General features: G+C 37.9%; 2 non-coding genes across 2 annotated transcripts; one reads left to right on the plus strand and one right to left on the minus strand.

The window, feature by feature from the left end:
* Positions 1–13,186: 13,186 nt before the first annotated feature.
* Positions 13,187–13,289, minus strand: LOC112579257. Its single transcript, XR_003103756.1, has one exon. It is a non-coding gene; the product is annotated as a U6 spliceosomal RNA (small nuclear RNA).
* Positions 13,290–14,243: 954 nt separating this feature from the next.
* On the plus strand, positions 14,244–14,315 carry TRNAC-ACA. Its single transcript has one exon. It is a non-coding gene; the product is annotated as a tRNA-Cys (tRNA).
* Positions 14,316–16,290: the final 1,975 nt, after the last annotated feature.

Below are 16,290 nucleotides of genomic sequence, written 5' to 3' on the forward strand. Positions count from 1 at the left end.
AAAGCAATCAGTCCAACAGATGACAAGCTACCTATTATCTATTGTTTTCTCTCTGAAAACTGTCCATTGCTATAACCCCTTAGTAGTGGCCACTTGAATGTGAGTTTGTATTTACTTAGGGCCAAGGGTCATGTTTGGGCTGCCCCAGTAGCTCAGTAGTTAAGAATCTGAGTGCAATGCAGGAGACACAGAGATGTGGGTTTGATCTCTGGGTGGGGAAGATTCCCTGGAGGAGGTAATGGCAACCCACTCCAGTATTCTTGCCTGGAGAATTCCATGGACAGAGGAGCCTGGTGGGTTACAGTCCATGGTGTCTCAGAAGAGTTGGACAAAGCTGAGTGACTAAACAACAACATAAGGATCATGCTGGGCTACAAGCAAGCAAAATTATCTTCCAAGAAAACAAGGAGTTAGTGAAGAAATGAGGATATGATAGAGACTGTAAAAAGCATGAGAGACAACAGGAAAAGAAAAAGCATGCATGCCCTGAGAAAGGAGACTGGATCTTGGCAACTAAGACTGTGTAGCTTCTCTTCCTCTAAAGATAAACACTGATTTGAAATCCCGGGGGATTTTACTTTATGTTCTAACGTGTTCCTCTGTTCCTTTATTTGAGTCAGCTAGATGATTCACTGTACCTGACAATCAAAGTTGTTGGGAACATTATGACTTTAGAAGAAATTAACAAAATCAACGTTAATAGTTCATATATCTTAATATCTTCTTATAAAAATGCCTGAAAAAAATTTCTCCAAGCTTTACTGTGAAACTGATTTTGTACACACTAAAACGTCACTTCTTTATAAATATCTTGTATGATCAACCTTTATATTAATGCCTCCATTTTTCCTTTCTTATAATTAATGTTAGCTCCATTTATTACTTCAGAGGTGTCTCAGTGGTAAAGACATGGGTCTGATCCCTGGGTGGGGAAGATTCCCTGGAGTAGGAAATGGCAACCCACTCCAGTATTCTTGCATGGAAAATTCCATGGAGAGAGAAGCCTGGCAGGCTGCAGCCCATAGGGGTCACAAAGAGTTGGACATGACTGAGCGCACATACTGAGTTCAGTTCCTGGGTGGGGAAGATGCTCTGGAGGATGAAATGGCAACCCACTCCAGCCTGGAGTATCCCATGGACAGAGAAGCCTGGCGGGCTACAGTCCATAGGGTCACAAAGAGTCAGACACAACTGAAGTGATTTAGCATGTGCGCACCAGCCTGATCTATCCCTAGCCTATATATGCGATATGTGGCCTACCACTGTTTACCTAGAGCACTATACTCCAGATGGTTTTGTTCCTGACTTCCAGAAACTGTTAAACATTTCCCCATTAAGAGTTCTTATGGTTATCAGGGAAGATGTGCCCTTCAGGTCTTCTCATGCCTGGCTCTTTCTCATGTATACAGAAACATTCTAAGTGTCTTACACTTTGGTTTCTTCATCAAAATCCCTAATTTATGGCTTTCTTTGCACCGTGGCAATTTTACTTTATGGCACCAGTGACATTTACATCTTTCATTGATTTTTCTCCTTCTCTAATTAAAATGTGATTCAGACAAGAGCAGAGTCTCCATTTGCCATGTTCTCTATTATAGTCATATCTAATGAAACAGTGTGTGGCACATCTGAATGTGTGTGTGTGTGTGTGTGTGCGCGCGCGCGCGTGTGTGTGTGTGCGTACATTTGCTCAGTCATGTCTTACTCTGCGACCCCATGGACAGTAGACTGCCAGATTCCTGCATGGAATTTTTCAGGCAAGAATACTAGAGTGGGTTGCCATTTCCTATTCCAGGGAATCTTCCCCACCCAGGGATCAAACCCGTGTCTCCTGCATTGGCTGGTGGATTGGTTACCACTGTGCCACCTGGGTACAACTGTATATAACTACAATAAATATTGAGTGATTTAATGATTAGTGGGAACAAAACATGAAATATTAAGCATCTGAACATGGAGGATTTTTCACCTCTATAATCTCAACCTGTCTGAAATTTTAGGTGGTTTTAGAGGAATCACCCTTCTAAGTATATGGAAAAGGTTACATGAAGGTAATGGGAAGGGCAACAAACTAAACATATTAAAATAATTATTAGGTAGCAAAAAGTGCTTAACTTGTGCTTCAGGTTGTACTAGTTTATAGACTGTGACATTATTTGGAGACCATAAGTCTGTGTGAAACTTTTAATAATCTTATATAGTAAATAATACAGATATTATACAAATGAATTTCTTCTTAATAAGAGCAGTGATAGAAACTAAGCATTCACTTATATGTTATTACATATGAATATTATTAAAAACTGATAGAATTCCTAAGTAAAAAGATATTATCAGTAGTGTTACAAGAGATTTAAAGACAGATGTTTTGCTCTAACCATTAGAACATCATGAAATAAACTACTATATGGTCTACTTTTATATGGGCTCAGATGGTAAAGAATCATCCTGCAATGCGGGAGACCTAGGTTTTATCCCTGGGTCAGATGGAGAAGGAAATGGCAACCCACTCCTGTATTCTTGCCTGGAGATCCCATAGACAGAGGAGCCTCTCAGACTATAGTCCATGGGGTCACAAAGAGTTGGACACGACTGAGCAACTCTCACTTCAATTCATATGTATAAAGGTTAATAGTCAGTCTGTTTAATTGTTTAGTAGTGTTCCACTCCTTGCGACCCCATGGACTGCAGCATGCCAAGCCTCCCTGTCCATCACAAATTCCCGGAGCTGGTTCAAACTCATGCCCTTTGAGTCAGCGATGCCATTCAACCATCTTGTTCCCTGTCGTCCATCTCCTGCCTTCAATCTTTCCCAGCATCAGGGTCTTTTCTAATGAGTCAGTTCTTTGCAATGAGTGGCCAAAGTACTGGAGGTTCAGCTTCATCATCATTCATCTTTGCAATGAATATTCAGGACTGATTTTCTTTAGGATTGACTGCTTTCATCTACCTGTGGTCCAAGGGACTCTCAAGAGTCTTCTCCAACACCACAGTTCAAAAGTATGAATTCTTTGGCACTCAGCCTTCTTTATGGTCCAGCTCTCACATCCGTACACGACTACTGGAAAAACCATAGCTTTGACTAGATGTCCTTTGTCAGCAAAGTGGTTTCTCTTCTTTTTAATATGCTGTCTAGGTTGGTCAATAACTTTTCTTCGAAGGAGCAAGTGTCTTTTAATTTCATGGCTGCAGTTACCATCTGCAGTGATTTTGAAGCCCAAGAAAATAAAGTCTGTCACTGGTTCCCCATCTATTTGCTATGAAGTGATGGGACTGGATGCCATGATCTTCATTTTATGAATGTTGAGTTTTAAGCTAGTTTTTTCACTCTCCTCTTTCACTTTCATCAAGAGCCTCTTCAGTTCCTCTTCACTTCCTGCCACAAGGGTGGTGTCGTCTGCATGTCTGAGGTTATTGATATTTCTCCTGCAATCCTGAGTCTAGTTTGTGCTTCATCCAGCCCAGTAGTTCTCATGATGTACTCTGTATATAAGTTAAATAAGCATGGTAACAATATACAACCTTGATGTACTCCTTTCCCAATTTGGAACCAGTCCGTTGTTCCATGTCCGGTTCTAACTATTGCTTCTTAACTTGCATACAGATTTCTCAGGAAGCAAGTAAGGTGGTCTGGTATACCCATCTCTTGAAGAATTTTCCACAGTGTACTATGATCCACACAGTCAAAGGCTTTGGCATAGTCAAAGCAGAAATAGATGTTAAGGCATTGCTAATATGCTGTCTTTTTATCTAAGTTCTGCTCTTTGATAATTTTGATACATTGAGAGTTTTTATTGTGTGTTTTGTTTACTAATTAGGTATAATCACAGAGATTAAAAATAAAGTAAATATGGTGCTTTCTGAAGCAAAATTTTCATTTAGCTGTTGTGAAACAAGGAGGGATCTATAAATATCTGGAATCTATTAATTTAGACCACTGGAAAATGTTTGCCTTTAATTCTTTACAAATGGTGAAGATAACACTAGGATAACAAATCTCTTTCATTTTGAAAAAAGAAAAAAAATTAAATCCTGAAACTTTGTAGAAATGTTCTCTCTGAAACATTTCATTTATTTCTACATGTTTCTGGAAGAATTTAAAATTCTAAGAAAACAGATAGTGAGTGAATTCCAAGAATAGGTGTTACATCTCCAGATTAATCTGCTAGTGCATGCATTTTCACTTAAATCTGAAAATTAAGATATGTCTAAATTAGGAGGATTTCAAATTAGTACACAAAAAATATAACATATACTTTCTATTCACTTTTCTCTAGTGACTCTTCTTCCATCATATATCCTTTGGTTGTATATATTTCTACTTTTTGTCTTCTCTACCTGGTTCACATGGAATTATGTCAGGATCAATTATCAAAAATAGAAACTATCATGTCTCCCCCCTAGAATTAATAACAAACAAAAAAAGCTAAAAAAAAAAAAAAAAAAAAAAGACTACTGTCAGGAAGCCAAGAGTTTAGATGGTAATATTTTCCAGAACTTTTGAAATGGCTTTACAGTATGACCATGTAATAAGAAAAAAAAAAAAAGAATCAGTGTTTGTTCTTTCATAATGTAGGTTCTAGGAAACATTACAAAGAATAAATGCAATGGAAACTTTAAAAATACATATTTCAAAGATTATATTGGTATCCAATCTGAGAGTCCCATAATTATAAGCTTATGAAAACAATCATAAACAAAATTATTAAAACTTTATTTTAAGCTATATCAACTTATATATGTGATACAAAGGAAAAACATCCCAAAATGTCAGATTAAAATTAATATCTTATATGTTAAAAGTACCCTAGTTTCTGTTCATAGAATACTGCCTGAATTTTTTCACTGAATTCTTAAAAACCGAGATTAGCTTTATTACTATTATCATGTCCACTTTATTGTTGAGAAAATTAACACAGAGTGGTTCAGTGACTACCTAATCCAAGTACCCAGTATGTAGTTTTTCAGGTTTAGAGACCAATTCAACTACAAAGACCACACTCTTTAAACTGTGATAGTTTCATTCATCAAATAGGTAGAAAAATATTTATTCTTTCTTTAATCTATAAATATATAATGATTACCTACCACTTGTCAGGTACAAATCTAGGTGCTATGATATAGCACCGAACAAAACAGACAAAATCTTCTATCCTTAAAAATATACATTCTAATTGAGGGGGTATGGATATTATTTATATAGAATTTCCATTTTTATCACTAAGGTATGGAAATTAGATAATATTAACAAAAGTTTGATCACAGAAATTTCTTGTCATTCCTGGCATTTCATTCTTTTAAGGAAAAAAGTAAATAATATTCATCTTTAATTCAAATAAATAGCAGTGACAGTCTGATACTATATTAGTAGTTTTTAGTATAGATGAGCATCCAAGTGAATCAGAAATAGAGACAGATTTGGGTTTCATTGCTTGAAAATACTGTAAATATATATAATGCTTGCACAGGAAGAGGTTTTGAAATTTTTGGTATTCCCAAAAGAGAAAGTCTTGGAGTTGGGAAAAAAAGCAGATTGCTGGAGTAGATCCTAAAAATGACCACATTAGAAGCATTTTTATATAAACCATGGTATAATGCACAGGTAAATAAGTAAAACATTGTATACATTACAATTGACAAATGCCAAGGCCAAAAATTAGAGAAAGAAAGGCTTCAGGATTGCCAAAGATAGAGATTTTATATAGCTGCTGCTGCTAAGTTGCTTCAGTTGTGTCCAACTCTGTGCCACCCCATAGACGGGAGACCAGCAGGCTCCCCCATCCCTGGGATTTTCCAGGCAAAAACACTGGAGTGGGTTGCCATTTCCTTCTCTAATGCATGAAAGTGAAAAGTGAAAGTGAAGTTGCTCAGTTGTGTCCAACTCTTAGCGACCCTATGGACTGCAGCCTACCAGACTCTTCTGCCCATGGGATTTTCCAGGCAAGAGTACTGGAGTGGGGTGCCATTGCCTTCTCTGGATTTTATATAGAATGGTGTATTAATGAAGAAAACATTGTTTTAAGAAATACACCATAAAGTATGCAGCCCAAATGATATGAAAGTTGTTTGTTCATATAGATTCCAAATTAATTGTCCTTATGAGTGGTAATATTACTTGAAACGATGATTTAGATGCCTTTTTATCTCTTGAGGCTCTGATGATTTGAGCACCATGAATGGGGAAAGGGAAAATAATGCATAGGGAGTTTTAACAGCACAAAGATTATGTAGTCTATTTGGCCACCCAGGGATATGAGGGAAACTCATTATTAGTTGTAAATATATTAAACCACCACCATCTATAAGTAGGTTTTTAAATTGTGCACTAGTTAAAATGTGCACTTTCAACTAGTAGTTGAAAGTACATGAAAATAGATTCTTACATAAAAATTATTAGAAAGAGGTGAAAAACTGAGGAGGTAAGGAACTGAGACTTTCAGATATTTAGTGTAAGAACATCTAAAGTGAAGAAAACGACCAGTGCAAAGGTCCTGAGATGAAATTTAACTGGCATTTTTTTAGATGAGTATATAAACATAAGAGCAGACATTTAGGGAAATAACAAGAGCCTGATCATATAGAACCTAAAGTTAATTTTAGGATTTTGTTTTTATGCGACGGGGAGACACTGGCGTGATATAATTGATTGAAGTTATATCACAATCACTTTTACTGCTTGTTGATTATAGACTGAAAAAGTAAAGATTATTAAAAGGTAGAGTAACTTGGAATCTACTGCAGTAATGCAAGTAAACAAAGATGATAGCTTGGCCTCAGTTCAGTTCAGCTCAGTCTCTCAGTTGTGTCTGACTCTTTGCAACCCCATGAATCGCAGCACGCCAGGCCTCCCTGTCTATCACCAATTCCTGGAGTTCACCCAAAATCATGTGCATTGAGTCGGTGATGCCATCCAGCCATCTCATCCTCTGTTGTCCCCTTCTTCTCCTGTCCCCAGTCCCTCCCAGCATCAGAGACTTTTCCAATGAGTCAACTCTTTGCATGAAGTGGTCAAAGTATTGCAGTTTCAGCCTCAGCATCAGCCCTTCCAATGAACAGCCAGGACTGATCTCCTTTAGAATGGACTGGTTGGATCTCCTTGCAGTCCAAGGGACTCTCAAGAGTCTTCTCCAACACCACAGTTCAAAAGCATCAATTCTTTGGCACTCAGCTTTCTTCACAGTCCAACTCTCACATCCATACATGACCACTGGAAAAACCATAGCCTTGACTAGACGTACCTTTGTTGTCAAAGTAATGTCTCTGCTTTTTAATATGCTATCTAGGTTGGTCATAATAATTGTATATAAGTCTAAGTTCTGAAAAATGATCAGATTCTGGGTATATTTTGGGAATAAAGTTGGAAGTATTAGAGAGCAGATTAGATATGACCTATGAGGGAAAATATTAAACAAGATAATTCCAACTATTTTGGCTTAAATACCTAATAAAACAATTCCTGAGAAAGAGAAGGTTGCTTACAAGTACAGTTTTGTATATACGAGTTCAAAAAGTCTGACACACAAATAATGTTGAAATAGGTAGTTGAATATAAATTTCATGATCAGAGACGTGAACTTGGGTGTCAACAGCACATTTTTATAGCCATGAAAGAGACCAAAATCACCAAAAGAGCATAATATGTTGCATGATGTAAAAAAAAAAAAAAAAGTTATTTGTCAAAAAACCTAGATATTAACATGTAACATTAGGACAATCATTTTATTTCATTTCTATTAGAAATTCATTGATTTTGGTCTTATCAATTTTACTTCAAATAACAAATGATATAAAATGCCAGCATTTCTTAATGTAATCAGGTTACAATAAACACTATTATCTGACTAAAACAATTACTGCAGAGAGGAATTAACATCGGCATTCCCATCATCAATTACAGCTTTTATAATTTTATTGATGTCATTTCTTTAGGACATTAATAATAGTTAATTTAAAAAAAAACAGACTCATGCACTGTGATGCAGGTAATTCTCTCTAACATATTACAAATTCTGCCATGTCATATTATGGAAATAAATTTATTATTTTGCAGTACATGACTACTTAACATGCTTATTTTACAATTTTCCAAATGAATAACATTCAAATAACATTTAAAATTGAATACCCATTTAACATATTTTTTTCTCATTTTAATGGATTACATTTTATTATAGAAAAGTGCATCACTCTATAGCAATTAAAATTCTTTAGAAACAGTTTTAAGTTTAAATGCACAATGAAAGTGAAAGTCACTGAGTCCTGCTCCACTCTTTGTGACCCCATGGACTATACAGTCCATGGAATTCTCCAGACCAGAATACTGGAGTGGGCAAACATTACCTTCTCCAGGGGATCTTCCCAATCCAGGGTTGAAACCCAGGTCTCCTGCATTGCAGGCAGATTCTTTACCAACTGAGCTATCACAGAAGCCCCTAAATACACAATAAGTACATAGTATTTGTATGTTTTCCATTTTATTTTCTTTCATATAGTTGCAGCACTTTAATTATAATGTGATAATATTTAAATCAAATCATGACAACATAAATTTTAATTATTCTTATGTTTAAGAGTATATTAATGAGTATAGTGTGCTCACTACTGTATTTACTCTTCAGAGTCAGAATGGATTCCAAAATTTGGTTTAAATGTTGACCTTGATAATGCCCCTCCCACCAACATGCATATCCCAAGAGGTTTGGGAAAGGTTTATTATTAAAATGATAAGGCTTTCTGGGGAGAGTAGTGCAGACTTCCTAAACTGCTCTGAAAACTGGCTTGTAGAAGAGAAAGGAGGAAAAAAGGACTGTCTTTAGGTTTTTATGAAGTTTAAGGATGGAACCTAGATGAGGGTTTCTGTGGAATTAGGACTTATATGGCTTGAACTTTTCACTGTAGCAAATAATCCAGCAGCCAGTCTTTCACATTACCTTTCTCAGACGTGGGGCAAATGGGGAAGAAAAAGGAATGAAGTTTAAAGGATGTTCCTAGGCAAATATAAAAACAAAATGGAGCCAAATCCTTTAATATACTCTAAAGAAAAGCAATAATATTGTACTAAAATTGATTTTAGAATTAGAATGCTTGTATCACAAAGACAAGGAATTCAAAGACCAAATCTGTAGACTAATCTTAAGCATTTCTTTAGAAAATGTTACCAACGGTACATTTTTTTTTTTAGTGTATTTGTTTCAAAAATTGCTTTTATAAGGAACAGAAGGTTGAAAATACATGCTGTTAAAAAATAAAACATCTTTATCTCTATAAATATGCATGTGCTATGCTGTTCTTAGTTGCTCAATTGTTCCCAACCCTTGTGACCCCATGGACTGCAGCCAGCCAGGCTCCTCTGTCCATGGAATTCTCGAAGCAAGAATACTAAAGTGGATTACCATGCCCTCGTCCAGGGTATCTGTGCAATCCAGGGACCGAGCCCAGGTCTCCTGCATTGCTGACTGATTCTTTATAGCTGAGCTACCAGGGAAGCCCATACTAGATCTAAAATGAGAGCTGGACACCTCCTTTTAATTTATCTTTAAAAAGTCTTACTTTTTAGTCCTATTGTTTTGAACCATTTACATTCTTTCTAATCTGAATTCTGTGTAGCTACTTACACACACATGCACACATGGTATTCTTAACATTTATGTAATTCAATGGTAATTTACTTTAAACTTTAAATGTGATTGCTCACTGAGTTCTGGAGGTCTCAGAAATCTGCAGGAAAAAGTGCATAATGGTAAATCAAAAGCATAAGCAAACTTACAATAAACAGGAACTTAGTTCCTGCTTTCATGAAGCAGATTGTTTCTCATTTGTCTCCAAGTCCTGTGGTATTGATTAGAGAATTGTTCTATGTGTGCACATCTATATTTAATATCTTTGGTTGAAATTTTCACAATGGAGAAAGCTTGTGAAATATAGAACATGTCTACAAAAACCAATTTGCTTACTGGTAATTGGGTATACTCCCCTTGTATTATTGAAATTGTGTGTGTGAATAAAGCTTCTCCCCTGTATCTCAGCCTTTCTTTCATGATTTGTTGCCAAGAAGTGATAGTAATGCCATCAATTTACTGTTATGACCAAAGAATTCAGAAGGCATTCAATGCAGTTTGATACAGGCATCTTTAAAAAAAATCCTTTAGTACATTTTATTATAGATTTATAAATCCTATATCCATTTAAAATTGACAATGCAACAATGGCATACTGGGTGCAATACTATCAACCATAATTTAAGAGAGGTGATATTTCAAAATTTAATCAAATTACCAGTCACCTCTTTTTTTTTGACATTTTACACTTAGAAACTGATCATCAAACTGTAATGCTAAGAAAAGATGAATTAAGCTAATGCATATTACTGATATAAATTTCATAAATTTTACACTCCTTCTAGAGTTTCTGAATTATTTGGAATTCAGTTTTGTTTTCCCACTGTGTAAAGGACCACAGTAATGTCTGATAATTAAGATGCTTACTTTATTTTCTCTAATTTTAGTTTTATTAAGAATTTATGTATTTGGAGTAATATTACCAATGTTTTTATGTCTCTAATGATAAGGTATTTAGAACTAGTCAGAATTTCAGAGGGATAATACGTCCATTTTCTTTTGGCAACTAACGCCATGGAGATTCACTAATAATATGCTCATAGTACATAGCTCCTAACAAGTGTATCTGACCTTCATAAAAGGGTGCTTTTCCTATCTATATTGCTCGGAAAATGGATACAGTCTAGAATAGACACCTATTTAATGTTAGTGTGATTCAAAAGATTCTGAAAGTTTCCACTTACTGAAAATATTCTCTTCCCTTTAGTCTGAGAAGTACAGCCTCAGAACAGAAAATTCTCAAAGTAAAAAACCAAACTAAAGATTAATTCCTCATTATTTACTGTCATGGATATATGAATCTAAGAGCACCTATTAGTAAAATAGATAATGAGGGAATATTAGCATGGTTTTAATTTCACAGGTCTTCACACTTATATTTTAAATAAATGATCATAAATAAGATCAGTCATTTCCATAACTATTCTTTTATCACAGCAGGAAATCATTCAGAAAATCATGCTTTCACAGTAATCTACATTTTGCACTTATTCAGTTGCTGCTTCACTTATTTCTGCAGTATATTTAAAAATAATAAAATGCTTGATCATCTTTATAGAGTCCCACAATTTCCCAGACTGCCTCAAAAGAATTTTGAAGCAAATTATATAAATATATGTAAGAATGAAAGATTTACTAATACCCACAATGTAACAAAATATTCAAAATCCCCTTTAAAATATTATTATTTAAATTGCAGTTCCTCTGCTTGAGCACATTTTATGTTACTTGCAAAAAAAAAAAAAAAAAAAAAGCTCATATTTGTAGACAAACAGAGAATTGCTTACAAGCCAGTAAAAAATTTGCATTACTGAGATAAGGAAAACAAAGTTACAGAAAAAGTACTTGCTCATTCAGTCAGTCAGATCAGTCGCTCAGTTGTGTCTGACTCTTTGCAACCCCATGAATCGCAGCACGCCAGACCTCCCTGTCCATCACCAACTCCCGGAGTTCACTCAGACTCATGTCCATCGAGTCGGTGATGCCATCCAGCTATCTCATCCTCTGTCATCCCCTTCTCCTCCTGCCCTCAATCCCTCTCAGCATCAGAGTGTTTTCCAATGAGTCAACTCTTCGAATGAGGTGGCCAAAGTACTGGAGTTTCAGCTTTAGCATCATTCCTTCCAATAAACACCCAGGACTGGTCTCCTTTAGAATGGACTGCCAGATCTCTTTGCAGTCCAAGGGACTCTCAAGAGTCTTCTCCAACACCACAGTTCAAAAGTATCAATTCTTTGGTGCTTAGCTTTCTTCACAATCCAACTCTCACATCCATAAATGACCACAGGAAAAACCATAGCCTTGACTAGATGGACCTTTGTTGGCAAAGTAATGTCTCTGCTTTTCAATATTCTATCTAGGTTGGTCATAACTTTCCTTCCAAGGAGTAAGCGTCTTTTAATTTCATGGCTGCAATCACCATCTGCAGTGATTTTGGAGCCCCCCAAAATAAAGTCTGACACTGTTTCCACTGTTTCCCCATCTATTTGCCATGAAGTGATGGGACCAGATGCCATGACCTTAGTTTTCTGAATGTTGAGCTTTAGGCCAACTTTTTCACTCTCTTCTTTCACTTTCATCAAGAGGCTCTTTAGTTCCTCTTCACATTCTGCCATAAGGGTGGTGTCATCTGCATATCTGAGGTTATTGATATTTCTCCCTGCAATCTTGATTCCAGCTTGTGCTTCTTCCAGCCCAGCGTTTCTCATGAGGTACTCTGCATATAAGTTAAATAAGCAGAGTGACAATATACAGCCTTGACATACTCCTTCTCCTATTTGGAACCAGTCTGTTGTTCCATGTCCAGTTCTAACTGTTGCTTCCTGACCTGCATGCAGGTTTCTCAAGAGGCAGGTCAGGTGGTCTGGTATTCCCATCTCTTTCAGAATCTTCCACAGTTTATTGTGATCCACACAGTCAAAGGCTTTGGGGGTGGAAAAAGTAGAATCAGTCCTTCTGACTCTAATCTCCATGAAATTTCTAGGTAGAGAATTGTGAACTGAAGTCCTCAAGTTAGTTCAGAATGACTGGAAGAAATAGTTTGAAATTGGAAAGAAAGTGAAAGTAGCCCAGCGTGTCCAACTCTTTGCAACCCCATGGACTTTACAGTCCATGGAATTCTCCAGGCCTAGCTGTTTCCTTCTCCAGGGGATTTTCCCAACCCAGGGATTGAACCCAGGTTTTCAACATTGCAGGAGGATTCTTTACCAGCTGAGTCATAAGGGAAGCCCAAGAATACTGGAGTGGGTAGCCTATCCCTTCTCTAGTGGATCTTCCCAACCCAGGGATGAACTGGGGTCTCCTGCATTGCAGGAGGATTCTTTACCAGCGAGCAATGAGGAAAGCCCCAAAAGAGAATGGAGAAGCAATGAAGTTGCTTGGTCGTGTGCGACTCTGCAATTTTATGCACTGCAGTTTACCAGGCTCCTCCATCCATGGAATTTTCCAGGCAAGAGTACTGGAGTGGGTTGCCACTTCCTTCTCCAGGGGATCTTCCCGACCCCAGGATAGAACCTGGGTCTCCCACATAACAGGCAGATGCTTTACCTTCTGAGCCACCAGGAAAGCCCCCAAATATGGAACACTTCACCAATTTGCATGTCATCCTTGCACAGGGGCCATGCTAATCTTCTCTGTATTGTTCCAATTTTAGTATATGTGCTACTGAAGCGAGAAGTAAACAAATGCAAGATCAGGCAGGGTCTTGGACCCACAGAGATTTTGAAAACCTGCAGAGTTAACAGCTCACATGATGAATGCCTGCCATAGCAAATATAGCTGACAGGCGGACTGGAGGCAGTAGAAAGGCAATGAATGGTTTTAACAGTAGAGTTACATAATCACATTTGCTATATAAACTTCTGACTTTGGAAATGAACAAGGCAAGACAAAAGGCAAATATTTGAGTTGGGAGGATTTTATTCTAATCTAAAGGAGACATGATGATAGCCATTTAGAAGTTAAAGTAGATAAGAATTTCACTGATGCAGGTCTTATTTATTGTTATTCTCTTACATTACACGGGAGAAGGCAATGGCACCCCACTTCAGTACTCTTGCCTGGGAAATCAATGTAGCAATTTTCAATAGCATTTTCCATTTCCATATCTTTCTTCCTTACTTTGCTGAAACTCAGATTCCTTTGCAGCTGTACTGCATTCACATGCTCTGAGCACGTAGTTTATCTCCAAAGATCCTTCAGTTCACCAATGGGCCAAGCAGGGTACAGCTTTGATTAGTTTAACTCAGTTGTGCAAGTGAGTACTGGGCAGAAGGCTGTATTCAGAAACATTGCCATAGAAATTACAAGTCTTGGTGATATATTATGACTTCTAGAAGGCTCACAGAGGATTAACTGGGTGTCATAAATTGAAGGTAGGGTACTTTAACATGACATCAAGTCAGACACTGCAGTCCATGGGGTTGCTAAGAGTTGGAGAAGACTCAGCAACTTCACTTTCACTTTTCATTTTCATGCACTGGAGAGGGAAATGGCAACCCACTCCAGTGTTCTTGCCTGGAGAATCCCAGGGACAGGGGAGCCTCGTGGGCTGCCATCTATGGGGTCACACAGAGTCGGACACAACTGAAGCGACTTAGTAGACATGACTACTGAAAATCAAAGACTTCCCTGGTGGCTCAGATGGTAAAGCATCTGCCTACAATGCAGGAGACCCAGGTTCGATCCCTGGGTTGGGAAGATCCTCTGGAGAAGGTAATGGCAACCCACTCCACTACTCTTGCCTGGAAAATCCCATGGACGGAGGAGCATAGTAGGCTACCGTCCATGGGGTCGCAAAGAGTAGGACATGACTGAGTGACTTCACTTCTTCACTGAAGGTCAAAGGAGGTAAAATATGTGGTCCAAGTTCGAAAGCAAGAGAGTCCCCAGTTATCATTAGTTCCAGTGATCTACTGGGGAAATCTGTGCTTCCAAGCTTTCAACCAGTATGCATACTCAGTCACTTCAGTCGTGTCTGACCCTTCGTGACCTTATGGACTGTAGCCCTCCAGGATTCTCTGTCCATGGGATTCTCTAGTTAAGAATACTGGAGTGGGTTGTCATGCCTTACTCTAGGAAATCTTTCCAACCCAGGGATCAAACCCATGTCTCCTGCATCTCCTGCACTGCAGGAAGATTCTTTACTGCTGAGCCACTGGGGAAGCTCTAAACTTTCAACACTAGCCCTATGAAGTTAGAGGATACGGTCCAAAAGGATGAGGGGTCATTGTTTGCCAAGAGATAAAGTGAAAGTCACTCAGTCATGTCCAACTATTTGCAACCCTTGTACTTCAGCCTGCCAGGCTCCTCTGTCCATAGAATTCTCCAGACAAGAATACTGGAATGGGTTGCCATTCCCTTCTCCAGGGGATCTTCCTGACCCGACCCAGGGATTGAACCCGGGTCTCCCACTTTGCAGGCAGATTCTTTACTATCTGAGCCACCAGGGAAGCCCAAGAGATAAAGTAAAGTTTTAATCAACTGCCTACTACAACTTCTACCTGAACATTCTGAATGCTTGGTTTCCAGAGCCTAGTAAGGGATAGCAAAACAATTATTCTGGCAGGGATATGCAGATTAACAGAAGACAGTGATACCTTTTTTTTTTTTTAAACACAATGGGAGCAGAGATGAGTATTGGTGAGATCCTACTTCGCTAACACCTGCTGTTACCTTACCAAATTATGAAAGTCAATGATCGTGTGCAGCAGTGCCACTGTCCATGAGAAGATTTTCACCACCAGGGTACAGACCCTACAGAAACAAGCAATTAGCTCATAGTGCCAGATTAACAAAATCATGGAAATGAAAGTAAGAGTGAGGAAAATTTAGAATGTATGAATGGAAGAAAAGAAAGTGAGTACCAGCTGTAGCCCTGAGGTCAACTGCAGTGGTGGGGCCTATAGTCTATCTAACTAAATTCCTTCTTCTAAGCTTTGCATAGAAACAATGAAAGAACTGTTCTAAAAATATAGACAGAGAAGTGAATTTATACTATGTAAAGGATGAGCTATGGAAACCATGGATGTATGCCACCCGTATCTCCATTTAAGAGGGAAACTACTGTAAGTAATGTAGTAAATTGATAGTAGCGTCCTGCTGCTGCACCATGAAATCTGTCATTAATCCTCTTGCCACTATTTCCAGGATGCTCCCAGTCAATAACTGAATGAAAGTATAAGAACTTCTTAATTCATACACATCATGGAACTTCTCTAATTGATAGTTTGTTTTCAAACTCATTAGGGGTCTTGTTAATATTCTTTCAGTGTCACACTGCAGTTTAAGCCTTTTTCTACTCAATTTGGGCTTCCCTTGTGGCTCAGCTGGTAAAGAATCCACCTGCAACGCAGGAGACCTGGGTTCAATCCCTAGGTTGGGAAGATCCCCTGGAGAAGGGAAAGTCTACCCACTCCAGTATTCTGGCCTGGGGAATTCCATGGACTGTATAGTCGATGGAGTTGCAAAGAGTCGGACACAACTGAGTGACTTTCACTTTCTACCCAGTTCTTCTTCCTCACCCCTTTCCCTTTAAAAGTATCAAATTTTATTATGATCTGGAAGTTTTCCTCGCTGATTCCTGCTGCCTTAAATGTAAACAGGCATTTCCCCTAACAAATCTCTTTTATTTCCTATTCCATCACAGCATCTGCTTCTTAAAGGACCTAAATTA

The sequence above is a fragment of the Bubalus bubalis genome, chromosome 15 (genome assembly GCF_019923935.1).
Source record: "Bubalus bubalis isolate 160015118507 breed Murrah chromosome 15, NDDB_SH_1, whole genome shotgun sequence".
In the NCBI taxonomy this organism is placed as follows: domain Eukaryota; kingdom Metazoa; phylum Chordata; class Mammalia; order Artiodactyla; family Bovidae; genus Bubalus; species Bubalus bubalis.